This window comes from Sciurus vulgaris (assembly GCF_902686455.1).
Source record: "Sciurus vulgaris genome assembly, chromosome: 8".
Taxonomy (NCBI): Eukaryota; Metazoa; Chordata; class Mammalia; order Rodentia; family Sciuridae; genus Sciurus; species Sciurus vulgaris.
The window spans coordinates 79,437,985-79,461,041 of NC_136468.1; the positions used below are offsets into that span (position 1 = coordinate 79,437,985).

Consider the following 23,057-nt stretch of genomic DNA (forward strand, 5'->3'; position numbering starts at 1 on the left):
TTGCCGTCCATCCATGGGACAGAGTTGGGGTTTCCTTTTTGGGGGCCTTACAGCATCACTTAGAATCACACTTAGATGCAGGACCATCTGCCACTGTCTGTTTTGCAATCCTCACAGCACATAAAAACAGCCTCAGTTATAAGAAAACATCTTCAGAACCGTCCTGACACTCTTAGTTCAACCAGTTCCCAGCTACTATCTCTTCTTAAATAAGTCATGCATTTAGCTCAGTTCAAAGCCTGACAAAGGTTATAGATCTTGCTTTTGTGAAAATGTGCAATGCCTCATGCTGTGTTTCACCTTCCCAAACACAAGCCAACCCACCTGCTTTGCCTGTTTGATTTCTTTCAGCTGGTTTCCCATTCGTCTTCATTTACTCTCAAGGTTTTTGCCTTATTGACTTATCAAGGAGGCCTAGGCATTTGTTTTGAGAAGATTCTCTTTTTTTATAGCTGTGCAATTTGATCAGCAGAACATAAGATTAGTGTTAATTATATTTATTGGGACTTTGTAGAACAAGATTTATTTATTTGTTTATTACTTTTTACAGAAGAATACAGTCCCTAAGAGACAGGGAATGATGAGGAACTCATGTGGAAGGAGTCCCTCTCCACTGCTGCTCATCAGAGGTGTTGAGATAAGCTGGGGCAATGCCATGTAACCTATGACCTCACAGCTCTTTTTGAACTTCTTTCCCTGAGGACAGATTGTTCTGGGAAAACAAACTTTGAAGAGAACTGCTAGACAAAAAAGTGCTCATGTGGGATCCCCAAATGGAGAGATTCAGGAGACTTAGATCCTGTAGTAGCTGAGTGTTCTCTGGTCCTGAGAGCATTCTATTTTGTTCTGTTCCATTCTAGAGGGTTCTCTGTGTTTCTGTGGAAATTACTGAGCAAAATCCTAATGTTAATGATTTCCCCCCCACAAACCTGACTTTTCCTCACTTGTAAAATGAAGACAGTAATTCTTAATTAGTTGAAGTCTATATGGTTGAAAGGTAATCCATAGTAAAATATTAAAGGGGGCGTACTTATATTAGATCAAGGCTTGTTGCTCTCTTCACATAACCATTTGAGGTGAGCATTCCAAACTGGGTGGGTGGCTCCACTCCTGGGAGTCATTTAGATGCACAATTTCCATCTATCTAGCTGCTAGGCGATCTCCCAGGCCATTTTCCACACTTAGAAGGGTAAGGTTGAGTCTCAGCAAATCCAACCTGCAAGAAGGATAAAAGAGGGAGTCCAGGATGAGCCGTTTTCCTCGAATCTCAAACTCAAGAATTTTGACTCTTCCTCTCTCGTTCTGTTGGTGAGAGCTTAATCACATGACCATACCCAGCCACATGCAAAGCTAGGAAAAGTCATCTTGAACAGAGAAGCCATGTGCCTAGGAACAAAGGGAAGAAGAGATTTTTGAGGGCAATCATGAGATGTAAATTTAGATAATTTTAAAGTGCCAAGCACATGCTACTTTAAAGCATTACTGAAGGTCTAATAATTAAGAAAAGCTTTTTTTTTTCTTGCCCTCATATGGTTTTTCTTAAGAGATTGATTATTAGGAAAAGGGAAATTAGAAACATGATGCATAAATCCAAACACGGGTGGGGAACAGGAAGAACTAAGTTGAAGTCCATAGCATTTGAAATTTAACTCACTCATAATTCTCCTGAGGGACCTCTTCAGAAACATGACAGGGATGAGAAGGCGTCCCTTTTTTGCTATAGGGCCCATGGCTTGTACTTTTTGTTTCTAATACAGTTCTTTGGAAATTATAGGTGTTACATAATTACTATATTATTTCCTCTAAACCATAATGAGTACTAAAAATCTTAAAGTAATGAACTTAAGTGTATTCTACTAACTGGAGCCTTATCTGTTGAATACTTCATATGTGAATTTCTGGAGTACTCCATCATCTGCAGTCCTACAATTTCTTCTTTTATCACTTTGGAATAATTCAGATTTGAATGATAAATGGTTGATAATGTACATGAAATACCTGTGTTGTACAAAAGCCATTCTTATTTTGTTTTTTTTAATTTTTTGGTACTGAAGCCAGAACTGGGGACAGGCAGTTAGTGTAGAAATAGGGGATCTTCAGATGGAGGAAATGGGGGCCCTGAAAGCCATCTGCCTCTGGAAGTTGGAGACCACCCTGGGAGAATGGAATGTCAAGGACCTGCAGAGCCTATCCTTTACCAAATTTACCTGCCCTTGTCAGGGACTACAGGCAAGGAGGTGCTAATTAATGTCCCCTGGGCCTTTACCTGCCTGAATCACCTTGGCCCTTCCCCTGCCCATTGCTTCTCACTTAATGCAAAACCATCACGTAGGCAGGAAGGAAAGAGCTAAGGGGGAAAGAACGGGAGAATAAAACCTATAAAAAGGACAAGATTTGCTCAATCCGATGGATTTTGCCTTTGGGTCCCCTTCTTCCACCCGGGAGAAGTCTGCTTTTACTTTTATTTAATAAAGCTTACTTTCTACTCTACGCTTACCTCGGTGTGATTCTCTGGTGTTATACTTCAACACCCGAGGAAGCAGGACTCATCACCGGTAAACGGCGGTATCAGTACCAGGGATTGATTGAACCCAGAAGCACTATCCATTGAGCCACATCCCAAGCGGCATGCCCTGCCTGCCTTCTCTCTCTTTCTCTCTGTATATGTATATACAGAAAAATATATATATATATATTTCTTTTTCTGAGACAAGGTCTCACTAAGTTGTTAGCACCTCCCTAAGTTGCTGAGGTTGGCTTTGAATTTGTGAGCCTCCTGCCTCAGCCTCCTAAGCAGCTGGGATTACAGGTGTGCACCACCACACCTGGCCCAAAGCCATTTTAAAACTGTTAAAGTATTCTGAAAGAAAAAATAAAAATCAGTATAGTGTGGCAAAAACAAAGTTTTTCAGTATGTAAACTCCATATTAGAAATTTATTTGAACACCTGTTAATAAACTGATCTATCCCATTTGTTATAATTCAGAAAACTATTAATTCTTACTTTAAAAACAAAACAATATATTCTCACTGATATGATTGAAAGGGCACATGTTTAAAGTGATGGAGGTTATTTCTCATTGATGTAATTATGAAAGACAGCCATTTTCTTGTTTTTCTAGCATTTCTTTATTCCTAAGAATGAGGAAATTAATGTCAGGAATTGGAAGGTACAAAGAATGAGACTTCATATAATCATGACTTTTAGCATATCTTACAAATACTCTGAAAGGCTTGTCAGTGTTTGTAGTCACATTATTTTATCCCCATTAGATGACTAGGGGGAGCATACAGGATGCTGGTTGTGCTTTCAAATGTAAACTTAAAGCACAGAGGCATTATTATGATCCCCAAAGCACTGGTGGGAACAGGATTGGAACCTGTAACATTTCTCTTGAGGGCCCCAAACTCGTGAAATTCATTGTTCACAAAAACATAATGAGTGCAAAGCACTAACATTTCCTTTCCCATTGTTTCTTTCTTTAATGCTCCCTAGTGCCCCATACTCCTCCAGGAAACAGCTCCCCACTCCTTCCTCTTAATGAACATCAAAAGACTTAGAAGCTGTTTGTACATCCACCATATGTTCACCGTAGAGACTGGAATCAAATCTTATTTCAAGTTCCCAAGTGGGAATTCCAGGGGGCATGGCAGGACTTCTCCAGGATATGAAGGTGAAATCTGTTGTATCCATTTTCCAAACGCAGCAAAATCTAATGCAACCTGTCTCTAAAAAGAGATTTATCATTTAAACTTAACCTGTGTTTCCAGAATAGAATTTATTATGGTTTCTTCAAATGCCTCATTCTACAGGTTAGGGGTCCTGACAATAAATGCAAGTACAAATAACTGGGAAGAAAGAGATGGAAATTATCAGTTATAAATGAAAACAAAAACAAAAACAAAAACACTTATTTCGGAAGTCTTATTTTAAATAGTATTGCCAAGAACGGGGATGTAGTTTGGTGGAACAGTGCTTGCCTAGCATGTGAGAGGTCCTGAGTTTCATCCCCAGCACCTGGCTGGGGAAGGGGGTGGATTTTCAAATGTGGTGTTATTTGACCTCGGATTCTAGTCTTCCATCTTACCTTAGCACTTGCTCATATCCAAATCTCATTTTCTCACTTTTTTTGTTAGTAAAGTGAATTTGACTCAGTGATAATGTTGGTTCACAAGGAGAGGATGTATGTCTTATCCTATATACACATGACTCAAACTACCTATTACAGGGTAATTGGATAGAGGGGATACTAATAAATATACAGTTTTACTTATCTGGAGGAGTTTTCATTTTATTTTTAAGATCTTAGGTAAAGCATTTATTTTCCTATTTGTTTACTTTTCTGTAACTCAGCAATAGGAGAGAAAATATGAATGTCATATGGTAAAATAACATAAACAATTCTGGTAATTCTTTGTGTGTGGTCCATTTGCACCAATATTTATAGGGGTTCTTTGGTCATAAGAAAGTTTGAGCTTAATAATGAAATCAAATCTGGCTTAAATTTCAATACTTTTAGTCGACATAAATTTAGTATATTTTTGTCATTGTTTTCCAAGTTGTATTTCATAAAACACTAGTTCTAAGGGATATTACATAAAAGTTAACCAACCTCCATTTTTCAGATATATAAACAAAATCACTTGTGAACTGTGTTAGTTTTATGTTGCTGTAATCAAAATATCTGACAAGAACAACTCAGAGGAAGAAATACTGACTTTGATTCATGGTTTCAGAGGTTTTAGCCTACAACTGGCCTGTGCCATTGCTTTGGGCCTGAAGTATGGCAGAACATCATGGTAGAATAGCCTGGCAGAGGAAAGCTGTCAACTCATGGCAGCCAGGAAGCAGAGAGAGGGAGAAAAAGGGGCCAAGGACAAAACAAGGACGCGGCCCTAGTGATCTACTTTCTCCAATCATGCTCCATCTGCCTACAGTTTCTGCCACTTCCCAGTAATCCATTGAGCCTTTAATGGATTAATCCACTGACAGCCTTCATGATCCAATCACTCCCCAAAATCTCCACCTCTGAACTTTGGTGCATTGGGGACCAAATCTTTAAAACATGAGAGTTTAGGGGACACTTCATATCAAACCTTAACATGAACATATGCCAGTAAATGAACCACAAATCCAAGAAAGAAAAGAGAAATGAGAAATATGTTAAACAAGGAACCAATAAACCTAATACTTTCTAAATATTTTTTGAAAATGAGACTGTGTAGATTAATGGCTGAGTTAAGAAAGCATTATTTAGAAAGGGTATCTAGGGAGTGACCAAATTATACTGTTATATTGTGCACATGTATAAACATCTAAAAATGAATCCCATTGTTATATGTAATTATAATGCACCAATAAAAAGGAATAAATAAATAAAGAGGGGACCTGGGAAATTATTTCATTCTTTGTCTAGAATAGGAAATGTATGCCAAAAATCCATGAGTGTATTTAGATTTAAGAATGAAAATCTCACAGAACATCATCCTTGGAATAATAATGAGACCAGGAAGCTGAGAGTCAAGCCCATACTGGGAGGTATGAGCTTGCTGCTACATCATCAGGGAGTCGCCTATTAAGTTTAGATATGCAAAACTATGAAGATTGTTTGAAAAATTGAAGTCATTTTATGTACTATTTACAATGTAAAGAGTTATTCCTTGTGCCTGATTTTCTAGTGATATGTTATTACATTGCAGGGTGGGTAGAAAATTATCTTTCCTCTTTCGGGGGTGTGCAGACTTAAGATTATAGAGCCTTTGCCATGGACTTCCTAGAACATGTTTTTCTTAGCAGCAATGAGTCCCAGGGAGCAACCATAACAGCACATGTGTTGATCTTGGCTGCCTGAACAGGTGTCCTATAGAAGCTTATCATCCTTCTCCACTTCCAGAGACATGCAGAGAGCCCTATAGGAAACACGCATGTCTGTTGTCTTTGGATGGGAATGTTGTTTCCTCTTTCTTTATACTGTTCCATAGTTAGCAAATTTAGTTTTAAGATTCTTTTTACTTCTGGAAGGTTGAAAGTAATGTCTTGTTTTTGCATTAATAAAAAATCATGAAATACACAAAGGAAAAGGTCCACAAAGATTCATCCCAGAAATGTTTAAAATGTAAACTGAAGAAACAGCTAATTTTCTAGTCATAACTTTGATAAAACAGGCTTACCTCATGGTTCAGATGTGTTAAGATAGTTAAGAAATGTGGTTTAAAAACCTACAGCTTTTTCTTCTATTCAGTGTTAATGCTTGACTGCCTCTTTCTGTAGCTGTGCTTTGTAGTAGAAGCTTCCATTTAAGAATCTGATCAAAACTTCTAAATACTTAGCATGTGCAATGAGGGAAAACCTTTTTTAAATATTTATTTATCTATTTAATTATTTATTTATTTTACTATTCTAGGGCACCTTTTGTGAAATTTTCTGAAATTCCTTTGGTGTATCATGAGAAGGAAAGAAAACTTATACAACAATGCTGAAAATTCAGATTGTAGTTTTGAATAGCCTACTATGATCTACAGTGTGCTTGAGAAAATCCAAGAAACCAGGCAATCCCTTTCTCCCATCACCAAACAGGACACACCAAGTACTTTCACAGAGACAGCTTTAATGGTTAACAGTAGCAAATGATAAGACAGGCAATTGTAAGGGAAATATAAAAATTCCTTTTTATTTACATATATATGAAAAATCTCAAATCTTTGAAATCCCAAACCTTTCAATGCAGCATCCTTCTTCTGCACTGAGTAGAGGGATAAGGATGCCTTCTCTGTGGAGAGTTCTAGTGACCATGTCTCCAAACCTCATTGGGAAGTTTCTCTTCCATTCCTGCAAGAACCCTAACTCTGGCATCACCTCAGCTGGATATGCTTCCCTCTATTTCTTGGAAATTTAAAATCCCACAAAGGCCTCTGTAAACTTTATTCAAAGACAAATCTTTCTACTTGGTCAATTGTTTATCTCTTCATCTTACGTGTGCCTTCTTTCTCTTTGTTCTCTGTCAACATGACACATACTTCACACCTTGGCAAGCACCTGGCTAGGTGCTCCCATCAGGCACTCCATGTTTTCTACACATCTTAAATCCTCTAGTTTAGGCTCTTCTTACAGGAGAAGTGCTGCCTCGGTTTTCTGTCCTCAGAAGTCTTTCTCTTCCCATCCAACTACAGATAACTTCTAGATTAAGATGGAGGTGACAGAGTGTGACATGAGTGAACTCCATAATAGATTTAAATTGGCTCCTTTATTTACTACCCATGTGTCCTTGGATGAGGTATTTACCCTCTCTCAACTTCAATTTTCTCTTCTAGGTGAGGGTAGTAATATATACTTCCCAGAGCTGCTAGGGAATGAATGAAATATAATTTGTCAGTTGCCTTGAGCAGGACACAGATCACAGACAGTACTGGATTAATGGTAGCAATTCTAATGTCCAGAAGATAGTTTCCAATTATTTGACACTGGCATCCTCAGAGTGGTCAGCTGACTTTTTAATGCTGTTATGTGTACATGCATTGAGCCTATTCAAACATTTATTGTAATACTATATAAGCAAACAGTCTAGATGGTGAATATTTCTCTTTGTGTGTATAAGATTTAAGAAAGTTCAGCCAGGTACGGTGGCACATACCATAATCCCAGTGGGAGGGAGGCTGAGGCAGGAGGATCTCAAGTTCAAAGCCAGCCTCACCAACTTAGCAAGGCCTTAAGCAACTTAGTGAGATCCTTTCTGAAAACAAAAAATTTAAAAGGACTGGGAAAAGCCCTTATTTTCCTCTTTTGGTACATAAATCAATGGTAGTTTTGTTGTAATCCTTATCCTTCTGTTTGAGCTTTCTGTATTTTCGTAAACCAAGAAATACCAATAAATTCAGATTAGCCATAACTGTTATGGCTTTCCTTCCATTTGCCATTTCCTTCCTTTACATCTTCTTACAATTTAAACTTTTCACATTGTAGAATGAGAAATGTAAGTTCCTGATTTTTCCACAGCTTCAATGAGTGGGCTGGAAAATGTTTTAATGGACTGCTTGAACCAATGAATTTTAATGGTTTGCCCACATGCTCCTGAAGATTTTTATGTTTTAGTTTTCTCCCTCCCATATCCTCAGCCTCCCATCATGAGTGGTAATGAATTGAGCCTGTGGAAGCTGGAAGAGCTATTTCTTACTTTAAATGATAGCAAATTTTGCTGCTAAAATTAACTTTACATTTTTCTTTTAGTTGCTTCTCTCTCATTTTCTTTGTTTTCAAATGAAAACTCCTAACATTTCTCTTCTACACTCCTAGTGTACCCAGATATGACAAGAGATCTAGAAATATCCTTAACTTGCCTGGAAATTCCTTCTATTCCAATATGTATCCAGTTTTAGAAACATTTTCCCGTATTTAAGTTTTGCTCAAAGGTTTTTTTCTAAGAAAATCATAGTATAGGCATGCTGTGCTTTTGCTAACATGTCTAGGCTTTGTTTTTACCTTGTCAGGGGTATGACTTATGATTTTTCCTTTATCTGTAAGAGAAAGTTGACCTTTTGTACTAACTCCCCTTCCTGGTGAGTCAGCCCATTGGGCTTGCCTCCTTGCTCAGCTCCAAATGCCTCTTACTTCCCATGCTTCTGCAGGACCTCTCCTTTTATAGGCTCTTCTCCAAACCCATCTGACCAGCCCCATCCTTGACTTTTGTATGTGACTAGTTACTTTTTAGTTTCTACTTACAAAAACATGAAAATCAAAATAATTTATTATCCTATCATGGTACAGTAAGTGAAAAAATGCAAGGAAAATTTATCGGCAATGATAATCTTCCCCAGAAAGGAAGTAATACTGATATAATGAGAATCTATTTTATCATAAAAACTCAACTTCCAGTCGGTTACAAATAGGTAGCAATTTCCCTTTTATCTTTTTTTTTTTATCCAGAAGGTTGACCTGAAATTATCCAGCAACACTTTTATTCATGTGTATCTCCAATTCAAAAATAAAATGGAAAGAAATAGAGATAACTTTTCTTTAGACTTTTCAAAACTAACTAAATGGTTTGGAGTAGAGAAAGGAAGGTATAACAGCTATTGATTAATTTAATCAGCAAATGCTGACTACCTACTCTGTGCTACTTCACTATTTCTAAATGGAAAAAAAAATTATCCTTCTGGGACAGTATTTCCTTACTTAGTGGAGATGGGCAATCCAAGAAGCAGAACACATTTGTCCAGAAGCTATAGACAAAGGATACAGTAAGACTTCTGTATCTCTGCTCACTGATTTCAAGAGCAGAGCTAAGCCTTTTATAAATAGCAGTAGGAACCACCCTCTTCATAGTGATAAGACTGATCTCAGCAGGAGAAAGTCATGATTCTGTGTTTTCCTAAAGTGTATTTTTAATATCAGGCCTGCCTTTGAAATTAAGTTTCAACATATATGCTGATGATTTTTCATTTTACTCCTTTAGCCATTATCCAGATTTTTAATAACTGCAAAATCTTTGTGTAAAAAATAGTGTATCAGGCTTTTATGGGAAAATGTGTCTCCATTCTATTGTTTTTTTTTTTTTTTTTAATAGAAAGGTATTTAGAATTAGAGTTTTTATGAAACTTAGGGAAAGGTCTCATTACAATCCCAAAGAATGACAGCATACAAATCATTAGATGAGATCATTGTTTCTATCTAGAATCCTCTCTCTCTCAAAAATGAAGTTTCCCTCTATGTAATCTAAAGTTCCTCCATTCTTCTCTCACTCCCACTCCCCCACCCCCATTATATATCATCATCCATTATCATGGAAAACATTCGGCCTTTGGTTTTTTGAGATTGGCTTATTTCACTTAGCATGATATTCTCCAATTGCATCCATTTATCTGCAAATGCCATTATATTCTTCTTCTTTATGACTGAATAATATTCCATTGTGTATATATATCACAGTTTCTTTATCCATTCATCTATTGAAGGGCATCTAGGTTGGTTCCACAATCTAGCTATTGTGAATTGAGCTGCTATAAACACTGATGTGACTGCGTTAGTGTAGTATGCTAATTTTAAGTCCTTTGCGAATAAACTAAGGAGTGGGATAACTGGGTCAAAAGGTGGGTCTATTCCAGGTTTTCAGAGGAAACTCCACACTGCTTTCCAGAGGGTCAGCACCAATTTGTAACTCCACCAGCAATGTAAAAGTGTGCCTTTTCCCTACATCCACACCAACATCTATTATTGTTTGTATTCTTGATAAATGACTCAAAACTGCGTGTTTGTGTGTGCATATCAAAAATTTTCTTAAAGAGAAATTTTTGTAGAAAACCCTTTGTAACAATAGGGACTGGTTTGAGTATTATCTAAAATCTCTTTGAAATGCCTATGTATAAGTGCTATTTTCTGTCCTAGACACAGATGGTAAGTGTAATATATATGGAGAACCTGCTGGTTTGAGGTTTTAAAATAGTTTATATTACGTTGAATTTGATTATTTTTCTTGAGCAAGGTAAGGTTTCAATGAAACATTTGAAGAACAATCCAAATAGCTAAAGCTGAGCAGGTTTACTGTGGCATCCATGCACCACCATCAGTTTAATCATTCAGATGGTTCTCTTGACAGGCCTCAAGTGTCCTCTGACTGGGAGGTGAAGTTCCTGAAAAGCCCCGCAGGGAGACCTGGGCATGACAATAAGGTCTTTTTTTTTTTTTTTTTTTGGCGGTGCTGGGGATTGAACCCAGGGCCTTGTGCTTGCAAGTCAAGCACTCTACCGACTGAGCTATCTCCCCAGCCCGACAATAAGGTCTTTTATTCTGGAAAACTGATTCCTGAAAGGGATCATATGCAGGGTCAGAAAATCAAGCAGTCTTCTATATTTGTGAGTAGCCTAAGATGTACATCACAGCTGTTTGAGACAAACTTATTCTTCATTTGTAATTCATGATGGCAAGAGGAACTCCATATTTTACTTAAAGTTAAGTCCACCAATATTGAACAACTATAGAACACACATTCTCTGATCAAAAAGTAAAGGAAACCACTAATATAAAGGAGCAAAGAATAAAGAATGTCACAAGTCATTTTTTTAGTCAAATCAGCATCAATACTCAGGTATAATTATTGTACAGGTTAAGCATTCCTAATCTGAAAAGTCAAAATGCTCCAAAATCTGAAGGTTTGTGAGCACCAAGATAACGCTACCAGTGGAAAATCTCATACCCTGAAACTTTATTTCATACGCAAAATTGTTAAATGTATTGTATAAAATTGCTCTCAGGTTATGTTTATAAGGCATATGTGAAACATAAATGAATTTAGTGTTTAGATTTGGGTTCCATCCCCAAGATATCTCATTACGTATACACAAATATCCCCAAGTCTAAAATCTAAAGCCCTTCTGGACTCAAGCATTTTGAATAAGGGGTATTTAATGTTCATTAGAAAATTAACTTTTAATAAAAAGAAAGCTTCTGCTTGTACATATTACAAATTATAATTTAAAAAAAGACCTCCAAGAGGGCTGGTGTGCCCCAATACCCCTAAATCAATGGCAGCACATCATGGTAAGAGCATAGACTGCAGGCCATGCCCAGTGTTTCAATCCCAAAGCTGACTGTTGCTTGCTGGGTTGCTCTTGAACAAATCTTTAGCCTTTCAGTCTCTCATTTTCTTTATCAGAAAGATAGGAATGACAGTATACCTAGATCCCTAGGTCACTGTGAAGATGAAGTAAGTAAACATGGGTAAAATACTTCTCTGGCACATTCTAAGTGCTATTTAGTACTATTATTTATATTACATAGATCTAATCAAAAGCATTGGGGAAATTAAAATAGTGTTTTTAATTTGAAATTAGCTTAATCAAAAGCAATGCCATTGTTGAGTTAATACACAAAAGTTGAGAGGTAAGGGTATAATCAAACTAACATTCTGCATCTAGGTCCTGAAAGTACTTATATTTTAAAATATCATGTAAAAAGCTTTTGAGTTTATAAACCCTCCATTTGTGAATCCACTTTTGTACAGAAACTGTACACATACAAATAGACTAGAAGGAAGATTGTTGAATTAATTTTAAAAATAAATTTTACAGTTTTTCCTGAGAATCTCTTAATGAAAAACCAACAAAAAGATAATGAGAAAGAACCAAACAGATGGCTTCCTTTGAAATTTGCCAAACTTTTACAGCATCATTATAATAGATTTCCATTTGGGTCTCCACAGTTTAAAAGTAAGTGGGACATTTGGATTCAGAAGAGAGCAGAGATGATTAAAGGGTTGGAAACCCAGGCTTAAGAGGAAGGGATCATGGAAATGATGTTGGTTGGCCAAAAGAGGAGAAGGCTGTGGGTGACTTAATTATAGTCTCAGTGTATATAATGTGCCATATAAATGGGTTGGGGAACAGATGTTGTTCTTCCACTGAAAACAGAACAAAATGGAATGGGAGCATTTTGGCTTGAATTTGAGAAACATCTTTTTATCTATGAAAGGTCACCAAGTAACTAAACCTTTATATACTTAACCAATATTTATTTGATTCATCATATCACAGGTATAGTGATTAAGTACTAAGGATTAATTGATAATTTAGATACACACAGATATACTGAGTAAAATTTGCCTCAGAATTAAATGTGCAATAGAACTGGTGACCCATGCACACTAGAGTGTGTGAGGAAGGACACAACCAGGTGAGGAAGGCAGCCATGGAACACTTTTTTCCTTCCTATTTTTGTTGCACAAGGATACACGAGTTTCCTGAGGATACAACAGAGGAAAGCTATATGGGAGTTTGTTGGTGCCTCACCCAAAATGGCTACCCTGGGGGAATGTGGGATGTGTCAACCATGGGAATGGCTGAGAAAGGGTTTGGATTAGGTAGGGAGGGAAGCAGATGGATCTTTTAGCACAGGAAGACTGCAGGGGGAAGACTCCCCCTGTAGGCCCACCTCTACCCTGCCAAGAACTTCCTCCTATAGGAGCCCCATAAGAGTCACTCTCCAGAGGTCTACCTACCAGAGGCACCAACGTCCAGTTGCAGATTACCCAGAGAAATGATAGCTGTCAAGAGATGAGAAATGTTCAGTAACCTGCTACAATGCCACCATATAACTCAGGACTTTACTTAGGCTTGCCAATTTGTAATAAGGAATATAAGTCAGGAATAGCTAAGTAGAAGAGAAGTACAGAGCAAGGCATGAGAGAAGGGCAGGGAGTATCCACGTCCTCTCTATGTGCATGACTCTCCCAGCACCTCAGTGTGTTTATCGACCTGGAAGCTCTCCAAATCCTTTGAGCTTTTTTTATGGAGGCTTCATTTAATAGGAATGATTGATCAAATCACTGTCCATTGGTGACTAAATCAATTCTCCTCTCCATAGAGGTTGGGGCTGAAAGTTCCAACCCTGTAATCAGGACTGGCTTCTCTAGCATGCATCTCTTCCCAACTTATGTCTAAGAAATAGTTGATGAATTAACCAAGAGAAATTGGAAGGAGCTGCAAACTAATTTCTAAAAGGTACTTGGAAAAAGTTATTACTTTTGTTATAAAACAAAATGTAGACATTCTTGGAATAAGCATATTTTATTATTTCTTTTGAAAAAATTCAGAATATTTTATTTCATTATACAGCCATTTGATGTCTGTGAAAAATGTGGTTCTGATACACTGTTCTGGCTTGAGTAACTCTGACCAAGTTTTCTGAAATGACATCCAGGCACATTTCCTCATGTGGATGTCACTGATGAGGGATCATTCTAATGTGTAATTTGGAACTGGCTGGAAATATTTTTAGAAAATTTGAAAAAATATTTTAGGTTAGATTTCCCCCTGCCCACAAAAGCAGAACCTGAGATAATGATTTGAGTCTACATTTGAGTCTACAGTTTATTTGGGAAGTGAGACAGACAAGGAACGAAGTCAGGGTAGAATACACTAATGAACAAACCAGCATCCTAGGCAGCTGGGGCTCAATGCCCCCAGGTAAGAACACAACTCAGTTTGTTTCACCTGAGACATGAGGAAGTTAGAATATTTATCTACCAACTCCTATCCTTAAGTGGTTGAGGACTGCTTTCCTGGATGTTCATGTCCTAGAACTTATGCAATATTTTGCCTGAAAGCATTTGGAAAGAGGACTCTGAATAGACTACTTAAAATTCAGTCCTTTGGGAAATGGTAGAGAAGGGCATTATCAGATTTACTATAATTCTAAAACCACAGGCCTCTAGAAAAATCTAGTGCCAGAGAAGCAAAAGCTTATTTAATTACAAGGAATGAACATATTTAAAAGTTACATTCAACATTGAACATTACAGAAGTATATTGTGAATTATGAATACAGTCAATGAAGGGACACTGAGAAATGCATTACTAGATGATTTTGTCCTTGTGCAAACACTGAAGTGTACTTACACAGATAGCCATGTGACTAGCTGATTATGTAATCTCATTAGATCACCATACTGCCTGTGGTGAAATAGGTAACAGTGACTGTTTACAAAAATTTGTAGTAAAAATTGAACACAGAAAATGTTCATTTTCAACATATGATAAAATCCATTGAAGTCAATCCCATGGATGATTTAGTAGATTTATTTTGAAGTTTAAAATAAATGTGAAATTTTCTTATGATTTTATACTATAGCCTTAAGTCTCAGGGAGGCAGCTGTGATTCTCTTCATAATATGACTGCCTTTTTCTTTCTTCTGAAAACCAAGTTCAACGTGGAGGGTTAGAGATAGAGAAGCCTGGCATGACCGAGGAAGTTTGTGCCTGGCGCCCAAATAAGGAGCAGGCCTAAAGTCTTTTCAGGAAAGAATCCCCTGCAGTATCAAGAGGCTATTCTTCACTTGAGGAGGGAAATGGAGTCTGTTGTGCCCAAAGCTGTTTTAATCGCTTTTTTGGCACTGTTGCCAAAAGACCTGACAAGAACAACAAAAGGGTGACGTTATTTAGGGCTCGAAGTTTCAGAGGTCTCCATCCATAGGAGGTTGACTCCACTGCTCTTGGCCGGAGGTGACGCAGGACATCTTAGGGGAAGGGTGTGGTGGAGGAGAGCATTCCAGGCATGGCAATCAGGAAAAAGAGCTCTGCTCACCAGGAACAAAGTATGAACCCCAAAAGTATGCCCCTGGTGACCTGCCTCCTCCAGCCATACACTGCCTACCTATGGTTCACACCCAATTAATCCCATTCAGTGGATTAACCCTCCAAATAGGTTACATCTCTATCTAATCATTCATCTCTGAAAATTCTTACACTGTCTCACACATGAATTTTGGGGGAACATTTCATATCTAAACTATACCAAAAACATCAACATTACAGTTTATGAAGAACCTTCTGTTTAGATGGTGTCTTGTAGTTTACAAAGCTCTGTTACACTGACTCATTTAGTCCTTAATAGATGCAGGGCATAAATTATTACATCCCTTTTACTGGTGTGAAAACCATGATAAAGCAGATAAAATAAATTCCCCATTCCCCATTGGTACCCAAATAATAAGTGACAGAGCTGGTGAAAAACCTGCATTCTTGAGGGAGAATCTGAGCCCTCTATACCCCACTCATCTTTGTTAGGTAAGATGGATAGATTTGCCTTTAAACTAGGGAAAGGCAAACTTACGAAAAACCCATTATTTTTTATTAGAAAGATGGCTGAATTTTTTTTTTTTTTTTCTAAACAAGAGTACTCAACTCTTTTCTATTGTCCGTGACTCCCAACCAAATATAACTGGAATGCTATTTGCTAAGTGTTTTAATTACCCATTTACCCCAAAACTGAGAGGCTTAAAATAATCATTACCTCACAGTGAGTGTGGGTTAAAGATCTGGTAGCAGTTTAGCCAGAGTTTCTGACTTGGTTAAGCTGTTGTGCAGGGTAACAGTGGCTGGGGCCTAGAGGACCCGTGCTATATGAGTGTTCTCCTGATGTGTATTTTAGTCAGCTTTTTTGCTGTTGTGACTAAAGGACCTGACCAGAACAATTGTAGAGGAGGAAAGGTTTACTTAGGGGCTCACAGTTTTAGTGGTCTCAATCCATAAAAGGCTGGTTCCATTCCTCAGCGCTCAAGGTGAAGCAGAACATCATGGCAGAAGAGTGTGGCAGAGGGATGGGGCTCACATGATGATCAGAGAGCAGACAGAGGTCTCCACTTGCCAAATACAAATATGTACTCACGCCCATATAAATACAAATATATAACCCACCCCCAATTCCCACCTCCTCCAGGCACACCCTACCACTTCAGTTACCACTCAGTTAAATCCAAATAGGGATTAATTCACTGATTGGGTTAAGACTCTCACAACCCAATCATTTCTCCTCTGAACCTTCTTGCATTGTCTCACAAGTGAGCTTTTGAGGGACACCTCACATCCAACCCATGGCAATGTGGCAACTGGCTTCCCCAGAGAAAGTGATCAGAGTCCAGGTGATAGTATTCTTTGATCACAAAGACCAACCCAGGTACAATGTGTGGGGGGCTACACAGTGTGAACTCCAAGAGATGCAGATGGATGGGGGCTTGCTGCCACACTAAGAACATACACCTAGGGGAATTTTATCCCATTAATCCTCAGACACAGAATATGTGATATGTAAAGAGGATTTTTTTCATTATAAATACTATTGTGTCTTATTATTTGCTATCTTAGACTGAACTCAGCATAAAATGATATAGAATTGGTAGGACATGAAGACCTCATTCCTATATGCAAGGAATACAGTCCTGGGGAATAACTATGCCAAGTAACAAAAATTGACGTCAATGAGAAAGTTTTAAAAAGGATCATGGGGTTCAAATAATGATGTAGAACTGCTGTACACTCAAAAGAACAAGAAAGCTTAGGAATGATATTTCATTGTAAAGACAATGGAAAAGAGAAATAACAGACTCGGGAGAGAGTTTTACCATGTCTTTGAATCATAAATTCTGATAATCATAGCTTCATGTACAGAAGTCAAGCAGGGAAAACACTTTGTATTGAGATGGCAATGGTGGGTGTAAATAAGCTCTTTATGAAGCCCCCTTGTAGAAGTGTACCTGGAAGGAGGGAGACAATGTCAAGATATACAGCTTCCTGCAACAGGTGAAAGCAACTCCTTAGTATTGTGTTCAGGACACCCCCTGTCCCCGCTGAGCCTGATCCACACCTCAGGAGCTTTGTCTTACTAACACACTGACTTTACCTCTTCCATTTCTTTATCCACAACACACTGGGCTAGGCCTCAGCTAGATGGGCACATTAATTTGTCCATTCTATTTCATAAGCATTGCATATCCTTCTCTTCTCTACACTACCACTGCCCTGCACACCTTTCCAATTTTAGTTCAAAGATTGCTATGTCTAGAAAGATTTTTTTGACTCTCCTCTTCCCCAGCTATACCATCACTGTAAATACACTTATGTTTAGCATGGCACTTACTGTTTAGTTGATTCAAATATGCATATTCCAATTTTGCAATTAATGGCATGGCATAACTTGATGTATTTTTTCCTTGACAATGGAAAATGAGAGGTAAAAATAATGATGTATCCTAAAATCAGTGGTGCCTTCATGAAATGTATTTACCCTTACTTGCTTGCTTACTCCTTCCCTGAAATGAAAAGGACCATGCAGTCTGTAATAACTTCTTATTTCATATCTTCATTGCCTGTTACAGTACCCTGTATGTAGTAGGTTGCCCACAAATATTTAAATAGTAAAGGAGGTTGATCCTTAAATAACTAAATTAAAGAAGCTTCACTATTCTCTATGATTCTAGGAAAGATGGCCCTGACTATCCATGCACTTTATTTAAAAGGGTCACCTTGTTATATCTTTTGTTCTATAAATAATAGCTCCCTTCCTTTCATGTCATATATCCCCAAACATTCCTGGAATTGATGTCAAAACCCCCAGATCTCTTGGCAGGACACTGTGGTTTTGAATAAAGGACTTAGAACTGTAAATATATATTTGGTGAAACACCTGATCAATGAAGTCAGACCTGAATTAAAGTCCAAGCTTTAATATTAGTACGTAACTTTAGCTTCATCCTCTGTAAAGTGAGAGCAACCAAACTTCTCTCTCAGGATAGTTGAGATAATTAACAAATATATAACACTGGAAATGGGACCTGGTACAGGGAGATATTCAATTAATTTTAGAACTATCACTATGTACTCAGGACATAAAGAATAAACAACAAAAATAAGAATAATAATTCATAGGGCCGAGTAAATATGATGTTTAAAAATATTTTCAAAAGACATTAATTAGGTCCTGACGCGACTGTCCAAAGCAATGATGTTAAAATACAATGGATACCAATTCTTATGGAGAGTTCATTCTACTTTAGCTTCACCTATTTCACTCCATATATGATTAAACCATTTCAAGTTTTGGTCTGGTTTTACCAATTATTATATACACAAACATATAAATATTTTTTTACAAGGACATGAATTTTATGCTCATTGGATTGACTTTTCCCACATATCATGGGGGGGAGCAGTCCATTGTTTTGCTTCCAGGCACTGCGATTCAATATGTTCTGTATAACAATTTTCAACTTCCAAGAGCTCTGTCCCAGGAAGGCCATTTTGTTTTCTCTAAACCTTTTTCATAGGTTTTGCAACTTTCTCCAAAAACTGTCTCTCAGTTGCTTAACCACTTCCCCTTTCTCTTGAAGTATGCCTTTCTCTATATTGAGAAGTCTTTGAGGAAGACAAGAATAGCATGTGTGATCTTCTAAAGGTCATTAAGTATATGGAGAGCATGGAAGGAGGAATAGAGAAGGAGGGATTGAGGAGTAGATAAAGGAAGTCAGAATAGAAAAAGTGAAAGAGGCAAACATCATGACTTATTGTCATGCATAGACAGACTCAGATCAGGAAGAGATGGTTTTGGCTGGTTTCCATGTCAAAAGGATGAAGGTCCAGTTTATACAAAGAAGTTTAAAAGCCAAACATAAAACCTGGAATTTCCCTCATGTACTGAAAAGCCCTGCCACACTAGTTGGAAAGTAGGTTCTAGACATCAATATGGGAAGAGGTGAACAATCTCTTTGATCCTTCATAACTTAGAAGCAGAATCCAGAATAAAATAGGCAACTGTTTTCTGACCTTCTGGTTTTTTTTTTTTTTTTTTTTTTGCCCATTTTAAAAACTCAGCTTCTCTGGGGAACATAATCCTTATCCCAACCGTCCATGTGGATGAACGGATGCCTGGTCTAAATGCTGTGATCACACCACAGTCTTTTTTATGCCTTGTGTAGGCACAATTTTTAAAAATACTTTCTCCAAAAGCTATGTACTCTGATAAACAGGTTTAAGTGCTATAATACCAACCATCTAAATGCAGATTAACTTGTAGACCCAGATAATGGATCTTGTTCTGTCATGTTGTTTTTAGCCAAAAGTTGAAAGAGAAAGCTTTAAAAAATGTGGAGAAAATCAACTCTGAAATTTTAATAGCCTTGGGGCTCAGAGACTTAACAAAAAGAAATAATCCTCATTCACTCAGAGTATTCATGGTCTTGGTGGAAATATTAATGCCAAAATTCTGTGATTAATTACAGTTGTTGAAGAACTACAAAAATATATATACCTGTGTTCTTGGGCTAATCAAAGACAATAATTTGAATAGTGTCCTTGAGTAAATAGTAAGTACTTGGTCAAATTCTCATGATCCTCACTGTTACTTTGAATAAGACTTCACCTTCATCCTAAAAGATGATTATTGATTTTATAGAGGATAATTTTGGCTACATAAGAAAATATAGGTTTTCTTACTGGAAAGGTCATTTCACAGCAACCTTCTAGAAAGGGTTATAGATTGTGGTTAATAACTTTTTCTATAAAGATAAAATAACTGATATGAAGGAAGGAAGCAACCGATCAATTACAGTAACAGAGCATGTTTTACAACCCACACATGCACAGCCCATTCACAATGGAATGGCAGGGTACCTGGCTGGCACTTTATCAGACATGAGGCTGAAGGATAGGTTTAGAAGGAACTGCAACTTCTCTGCACATTTCTAAAGAAACAGTTTGACAAGGGCAGGATTATTATTGCATTAAAATAGATGATACAGCTTTTATCACTTGCATTTGATAGATTTTTGTAGTTATAGCTTCCTATGTGTGGCAGAGGATAAGGCTATACCTATGTCACAAATCTCTTGAGTTTTGATTAAATTGGAAGTCAACTTAATAGAATTTGGCTACTAACTTGAACTTGCCACCATCTTAAAACCAGCTTCATTTAGACACTACTTTTCACATAATTTACATTCATAGTTTGCATTCATTCTTTAATATAATGGGTACACTTGCTATTTTGCAATGTGATGTCTTCAAGTTAAGAATGTTTTCTTGCTTTTTTCCTGAGTAAACTTGTGTGAATACAACCTATGTTAATGAAAACTATTATTTTAACCTTACTAGAACTATCTTACCATTGGAAAATGAGAAATTTTCATTAGTGTATTTATTTAAAAGTAAATGAATAAGAGTTTTAAAAGAGACACTTTGATAAAGTGTTAAGTTATGAGAACTATATTTTCTTGGCATTTCTTAAAAATTTTTATAACATTCTTTTGCATACACAAAAGAATTGAAACAGTGTCCATTCTTCCTGCTCTGTAAAGAATGGAAATCTCACTGTTTTATTACTTTTCTATCAACATACTTGGATATCAGCCTAAGTCTCACTTTCCTGAGCAATCAAAAAACACAAAAAGTGTGTGTATATACATAAACTTGTGACCTTCTAAAAGCTGAACAGAGTGAGAGAGACATGCAACTTCAATCCCAGTAAAATAAACCATGTGGATAATTAAATGTCTTCTATTGATCTCTCTACAAATTGCTGAAAATACACATACACATTTTGTGTTAATCAGCAATTAGCTTGGGACCACTAAATCTCATCCACATCTTTCTCACCTGTGGTTGATATTAACCTTTATGATTTTAAGCTTTTATTCATAGACTTGTACTTCTTACTCTTTGTGTACTTTTAAGTCCATGAAGCTAACAAAAAATGTAGGTCCATAAGACTGCAAGTTGTAAAAGTGGTCCCATGAGGACACTTTTTTCCCTTGCTAATCAGAATAGGATGACAAACAAATCAGGCTGCTTCTTTTCCTGGAAGAGCTGTACATAAAGTTGAGAGAAGCCCCTCCCTCTTTACCCTGGGCTGCCACACCACGTCTGCCCAGTCACTTCTTCATTCCTTCTTCATAAACCACCCTCCCCACACACCAAAATAGTAGAGGTGAAATGTAGGTATCCAGATTTGTCCCTTAGAGTAGAAACTCCTGAGAAAAGCAGGAAATGATTTCTAAATTTTGTAAGTTACAAAAATTATGTAGAGGGCTGGGGATATAGCTCAGTTGGTAGAGTGTTTGCCTCGCAAGCACAAGGCCCTGGGATCAATCCCCAGTAACCAAAAAATAAAAAATAAAATAAAAAAATTATGTAGAAAAGGGTGAACACTCAAAAGTAAATTGGACACTTCACTCATTATCAACCACATAGTGAATCTGAACTGTGGTGAATTAAGACAAACACAGAAACAGGAATACTTAAGACTATAATTCAGTATAGAAATGCAGATGCCCCCTCTCTTGCAGTGGGGTGATATTCTAATAACTGATCATAAATTGAAAATAAGTTGAAAAGGCATTTAGTAAGTCTACCAACTGAATGTCACAACACAGCACATGGAGTGTCTGTTCACTTTGTGATCATGTGCCTGACTGGGAGCTCTGTTCCTGCTGCTACCTTCCATGTGGGGAGAGTTACTTATGACCCATTGCTAGCCTGGGCATAGATCAAACTTCAAAGCATAACTTCCACCAAAAGTGTATTTTTTTTGTACCATCATGAAGTCAAACCATTTTAAGTTGACTGCCAGGACTGTGATTTGATGAAACAAAAAGTAGCTTTCAAAACCAAATTTTATATTATGGCCTACCATGCATGTAAGATATATTGATAAAAATATAAATCCTAGGCTTATTGTTTTGAGTTCTCAAAGGCACAATATGTCTGTCCTTCCCCTGTTTAAAAGTAATGACGATTTTATTTTAAGGTATGGCCTGGATCTAGGCAAAGAGTTGAGCACTTAGTAGAGAAAAGTAATGTATTTGCTCTCATTACTTTCCCATAATTCATCAACATTAACAACTTCTAAAAGATTATTGCCCAAAAGAAGATTATGGGCCTTGGGAATTTGGGTTCTTTTACAAATTTATTGTCACATGTATTTTTTTTCTCCTTTCACTTAAAGAAAGCAATCAAGACTATTCAAATCAACTGAGTTTTAAAAAAGAGATGTTGGGGGGTGCATTTCCAAATTTTTTCAACTCCATTGCATACAGATAGGCTTAAGTTAAACAAAACTACTTGTAAATCATGTAATAAAGTGATGACCTTATTTTGATTATAGTAATTGCTTTTACTGTATCTTCTAATGTCTTTAAATGAGAATGTCTTTCTAATGATATTCTCATTTAAATCGTTTATATTGGTTTCTGTTTTCGTGGGTTATACACACAGAAAACCAATTCCTTTGCCCCTAGTGCAAAGAACAGTAGTTTCTCAAAAAGTGAAGTTGGCCATTAACTGAAACATCAAGTCCTCTAAGAGGAGGACCTGGAGCCCCTCTGTAACTTCTGCATTAGTGTTGCTCTCTTGGCAAGCAGACAACTTCATCAGAGAAGTCAGCCAAGGAGAGTCTTTAAATGGAAGTTGTGCACACGGGGAGAAAATGCATTAAAAAGTTGCTGACGGGCATGAAATGCTTTGATCTGAAGATGGAAAACTCCAAAGCAGGAAGGATTTGGGGCATTTTGAGTCTGATTGACTCTGTGGTTTCTCAGCACAGTTATTCCATGCACTAAAATAAATGCAAAAATGGTATTTTGAGACCACAGCTGCAAAGGGAACTCTGATGAATTTCAATGAAAATCCAGTTGAATATTGAAGATTTGGATCTTACTTTTCTCACGTAAGAAAAACTGAGAAAAGTACTATTGTTGCTTGAATTTCACTGTTCTTAACTAAGAGGTAGAAGAAAAACCCTGCTT

At 37.2% G+C, this 23,057-nt stretch overlaps 1 long non-coding RNA gene across 1 annotated transcript in view; it reads right to left on the reverse strand.

The window, feature by feature from the left end:
• Positions 1-501: 501 nt before the first annotated feature.
• The window catches only part of LOC306668489, a 196,284-nt gene continuing 173,728 nt past the window's right edge, over positions 502-23,057 (reverse strand). The window contains exon 3 of the long non-coding RNA XR_013765876.1: positions 502-1,216. This is a non-coding gene — a long non-coding RNA (uncharacterized lncRNA). The remainder of the gene's footprint in view (positions 1,217-23,057) is intronic.